Source organism: Lactuca serriola, chromosome 5 (genome assembly GCF_051521515.1).
Source record: "Lactuca serriola cultivar US96UC23 chromosome 5, Lser_US96UC23_V15, whole genome shotgun sequence".
In the NCBI taxonomy this organism is placed as follows: domain Eukaryota; kingdom Viridiplantae; phylum Streptophyta; class Magnoliopsida; order Asterales; family Asteraceae; genus Lactuca; species Lactuca serriola.
Genome location: NC_136412.1, coordinates 129,656,333 through 129,662,039, shown reverse-complemented (window position 1 = coordinate 129,662,039; position 5,707 = coordinate 129,656,333). Strand labels below are relative to the sequence as shown.

General features: G+C 34.6%; 1 pseudogene; it reads right to left on the bottom strand.

Annotated features, from left to right (window-relative positions):
- Positions 1-1,867: 1,867 nt before the first annotated feature.
- LOC145051227 (flowering-promoting factor 1-like protein 3) lies at positions 1,868-4,481 on the bottom strand (annotated as a pseudogene).
- Between the last annotated feature and the right edge of the window lie 1,226 nt (positions 4,482-5,707).

Genomic DNA, 5,707 nt, shown 5'->3' with positions numbered 1-5,707 from the left:
TAAACGTCAAAATAAAATACAACAAGTTCGAGTCGTTTGTTTTAGCCATGCAAGCCACTAGGTGTGTTACTTTCCTTACCCAAGTTTGAAAACAAACAACTTGCAATGGTGGACTGTATTTAAAGTTAAATTTCGTGGCGGGACTGATGTACGTGAAAATCATCCTCAGAAAGACGTTGCTTTCCAAGAAGATGAAGTTGAAATAAATGAAATCATTATACCAACTACAACCGATACAGACAATTATGATGATCACGACATGTCAATCAGCGGTTCAAATAATGAAAATAATATTGATGAAGAAGGTGAAATTCATGAGGATGAAAATGATGGTATTCTTGATAGGGAGGATAGTTATGACTATAGTAAATTGAGCAATGAAGAAGAAGAAGAAGAAGAAGAAGATATTGACTAGATGTTTTTGTTTCTTTTATAGAATGATGGTTACATTGTCTAATTTTTAGTTTTTTCATGCCAATTGGTAAATTTTATGTTATGTATTATAGTGCCCTTCATAAGAAATAAATAAAATGAAATTTTATCATTCTTTGGTACATTGAAAACATTTACTAAAAGGGGACATGTGTTTTTGAGATATTTGTATGTACAATATTTTCATTCAATATCCAATTAAGTAATCATTTATGTTATAATCCGGTTATTTTTACATTGAAATCATAAAAAAATGATTCGGTATAACATAAACATAATTTCTTTACAAAAAATAACTCCTAGCAGAATTGGTAACAAAAGTTGCAACATATAATTGCTCAATACTAAAAATTCCACTAGTTTTATTGTCGTTGCAAATTTCCATAGCTAATTATCTATGAGTTTGAACTAATCCTTATCGACATTGCTATGGAATATAATTTTGTAACAAATGTCGTCACAAATTAGCTAGGCTTTTTGTTCCATAGCAAAACAAGCAAACGAAATCAAATTCCATAGTAGAATTCCCTAGCAAATACCTATGAATGGTACTTCCATAGCAAAGCAAATATGGAATTGGTTTTCGTTGAAAAAGTATGTTTCATAGTAACCACGATAATTGATTCCATAGTAGCAGTACATTGAAAACTGATTTCGTAATAAATTTTGTTGCAAAATTGCTAGGAATGTTTTTTCCATAGAAATATCAATAGCATAATACTAATAGATATGGAGTCAGTAGCATTTTCCCTAGCAAGTCCCATGCTCACGACTGGAAATAAATTATGTAGACAATGTAGTTGCAACCTTGTTATGGAACGACATTCCACAGCACGATCCATTGCAGATTAACAATGAAAATACGTTCCATAGCGCACTGCCCTAGCAAAATCGCATTTTTCTTGTAGTGTGAGTTATTAATGATATTATCATCACATCATCTTTTACTAGTAATTCCAAATGTCAAAATAAGATGGTATTTTTTTTATAATTCTAGTGTTTATTAGATTGTTCATTCATTGTATGTTGTTTATCAGAAAAAAAGTTGATTGCAATTTTCATTGACAATTTATTTTAGAAACATCTCATATCTAGATATAAATTTAATACATACAACAAAAATATAATAATAATAATAATAATAATAATAATAATAATAATAATAATAATAATAATAATAATAATAATAATAATAACTTACATTCAAATTTTAATAACCCAATAACTTAATTTTACACATTCTCAAAAACCATAGAAACCCTTAAGCAAACAATAATTCTTAAACCTAGAATACACATTCCAACTTTATGACTAAAACGTGGCACACGAATAGTACAATTTCAACAAAGTATAGTAACAAACAAAGACACATATTAAAACAAAATACGTAAGAATGAAACTGCCCATGGCTGGATGATCATGATAAAATAGATAACTATGAGTTTCGTACTTCAAACACATTGTGATTCTTTACTACAATATCATACATGTGCATTGACTTGAGGTTCTTGAAGTCTTTAGGGAGAGATATGAGGTGAACGGTGGATCTTTTATGAGACTAAAGAAAGCCTAGATCATCATAGTACCTTTCTCACCCGATAGAGGTGAGAATTCGTTCAATAACCTCATATGAAGTAACAACTTAATTGGTAGGCAGATGCACCAATAACTTCCTAGGAGATGCACCTTGTAAAGAAGCAGCACCATGGTTCTATTAGTGTACATTGTGTATCAATTGTGTATATGTATAATATCCTATTTATTAGTCTGTATTGTTTAGTATCTAAGCACATTGTATTTTGTATTTATAAATCTATTGTTTAATGAAATCATTATGGGAAAATACTTACCAAACATGGTATCAGAACTTCATATGCCTTCCTTGAGGACCTCCCAATACAACACCCCACTTCTGCCCTTACTCCCCCATCCTTGGATACACCATCTCACCCACCACATCCATCACAAATACATAATCTTCTTGATCTTCATCAAAACAACCACCATCCGCCACTCGACACTTCCTTAAACAACCCTCTACCATCCCATCTTCCCCAACTAGCTCTTCACCTTTTTCAACACCTCAAAATAGCTCCCTCTCCAACGATAACTCTCCCAACAGTCCCTCGTCATCCTCATCGTCCTATTTCAGCCCCTCTCCGCCTCAATTACCAATCCATCCTCCTAATATACCCTTCCCTACCCATTATATGGCCACCCGATCTAATCATGGCATATTTAAACCCATATCCAAACTTAACCTACACACTACAACCGAGTCCCCATTACCCAAATCTCACTTATCCTCCCTCAAAGACCCAGAATGGAACCGTGCTATGAACACTGAATTTAATGCTCTTATTTCTAATGGGACATGGGCTCTTGTACCTAGACCAAGGCACATTAATATTGTCCGGTCTATGTGGTTGTTTAAAAAGAAATATAATACAGATGGCACTTTGGAACGATACAAAGCTCGCCTTGTGGCAAATGGAAATAGACAAAGACCGGGATTTGATTGTGATGAGACATTTAGTCTGGTTGTCAAACTGGCTACCATTCATACAATTCTCAGTCTTGCCATGTCTTGTAAATAGCCGGTGCATCAACTTGATGTTAAAAACGCTTTCTTACACGGAAACCTTAATGAAATTGTTTACATGCACCAAACTTCGGGCTTCCACAACACATAGTTCCCAGATCATGTTTGCGATCTCAATAACTCTTAATACGGCCTAAAACAAATACATAGGGCATGCTTTAATCGGTTTGCTTCCTTTATCCTCAAACAAGGTTTTTCACATAGCAAATCCGATTCTTCTCTAGTTATATATAGATCCGGTAATGCCACTGCATACCTGCTGCTATATGTTGATTATATCAACCTTACAGCATCAACCACATCTCTCCTTCAGCAGATCATCAAACTCTTGGCTGTAGAGTTTTCTATGATGGTTCTTGGTACCTTATCCTATTTCTTGGGTATCTTGGAAACTTCCAAACAAGATGTCTTATTTCTATCCTAAAGAAAATATGCGTTGGAGGTTCTTGACCGAGAAAACATGTTGAATTGTAATCCATGTCGGACACTAGCTCACACACAAGCCAAACTCGACAACTCTGGTCCACCCATTGCCGACCCAACCCTTTCTCGCAGCCTTGCTTGAGGCCTTCAATACTTAACATTCACCAGACTAGATATTTCTTTTGCTATTCAACAGATCTATATCTATATGCACAACCCGCATGAAACTCATTTTCAGGCTTTAAAATGTATCTTGCACTACATTCTTGGTACTTTGGATCTTGGTCTCTAGCTTCACCATTCGTCATCCACTAGTCTTATTGCCTATTCAGATGCAGATTGGGGAGGATGTCCCTCTACTAGACGGTCTAGTAGTGGTTATTGAGTCTTTCTTGGAGATAACTTAGTATATTGGTCATCTAAACGGCAACCAACAGTCTCATGATCTAGTATCATAGTTGAATACTGCGGAGTTGCCAATGCGGTTATAGAAACATGTTGGCTGCACAATGTCCTACGCAAATTACATACCCATATTCCCAAAGCTACTATTATGTATTACGACAATGTCACTGTTGGTCATCTCTCCAAAAATCCATTTCAACACCAATGGACAAAGCACAATGAAATTGACATCTATTTTATTCGAGATAAATTCGCTACCGGTCATGTTCGGGTCCTTCACGTCCCTTAATCGCTCCAATATGCAGATATATTTACAAAAGGCCTCCCAACGTCTCTCTTCACGGAATTTAGAAACAGTTTTAGCATTCAGAGTCTTCCTACCGCTCGAACTGCGGTGGCGGCGGTCAGGGGGGGGGGGGAATGTATTAGTGTACATTGTGTATCAATCTCGTATATGTATAATAGGCCATTTATTAGTCTGTATTGTTTAGTACATAAGCCTATTATATCTTTTATTTATACATCTATTGTTTAATGAAATCATCATGGGAAAATACTTACCAAAGAGGTTCTCCACTAATCTAACCACACCATTTTTGAACACCCAAACACCAGCCATGTCATCCTAAAAATATTAAGAAAGGAAGAATAAGAATGTTGATGGAAAGTCGTCTATTCTACTATCCATATAATAAAATAATGCATCTGTGTGTGTGAATATCTATATATATAGAATAATAAATTGTAATTTAGTATTTATACATGGAAATCCGACGTTCATAGCTAAACAGACATATATTGATGTTCCTAGTAAAACAAACATATATTTAACCAATTATATTTATTAATTGTCATAGTTTAAAATAATTTGTTATGTCTACTATTAATTGATTATTTTATATGTCGTTCTAAGTTGTATACATTGTATATCAAACATACATTAATTTCCTTTTAGACAAAACTACAAATTTAGTCCTTTTGGTCTGCAAAAAACTTTGGATAGGGTCCAAAAAGTTTTCGACTTGCATGGAAGGTCCAAAATCAAGGTTTTTCTATATTTTTAGTCCAAAAAAACATGAAATGACGGTTATACCCTTTCACTTTCTTTTTTATTATTTTTTTCATTTTTTAAATACTATTTTAATTTAAAAAAGAAAATAAATAACTCTCTCGCTGTGTGTGTGTGTGTGTTTCTCCTTCCACCTCCCAGCCAAAAGGTTAACTCCAAATTCTCCTTAAATACTTAGTGTGTGGGTCTGAAAATCAAACAAAATCTAGCCACAAATTGGAAATATATTAACCAAATCGAATCACCATAGGAAATACATTAAACAAATTGGGTAAAATGAGTTCAAAGTCAGAACCTTCATTTTCTTCTTTGTTTTTCAACTGTTGATCTGCACCTACATCTCCTTCTCAATCCCAATCCAGGTGACAAGTATCAATGAGTGTTGGTGAACGGTTTCTGTTCGAGAAGGGATATGTAGGAGGGTAAGGGGATCGTGGGTGAAAGGTGCTATGGGACAATCAGTTTTAGAGGATGATGGTCGTGAGTCTGATGAACTTTATCGTCCCCTCTAGATCCATAATTCCATAATTTGAATATGGTTCTAGAAATTGTTCATCTTTTTTAGGGGGTCACGAGACAAGGATACGTATACATGGATGGAACAAGATTAAAGCATATAGAATCCAATCTCGTTCAAAGCATTATCAAAGCAAATCAGGAGCGAAGCATCATAAAAATCGAAGTAGTATAAAATCAGAATTTCTGTCATTACCACCCACTGCTAATGTCTTGGTGGTGGTGATTTTTGATTAGTGGTGGCCGGTGGTGGTAGCCAC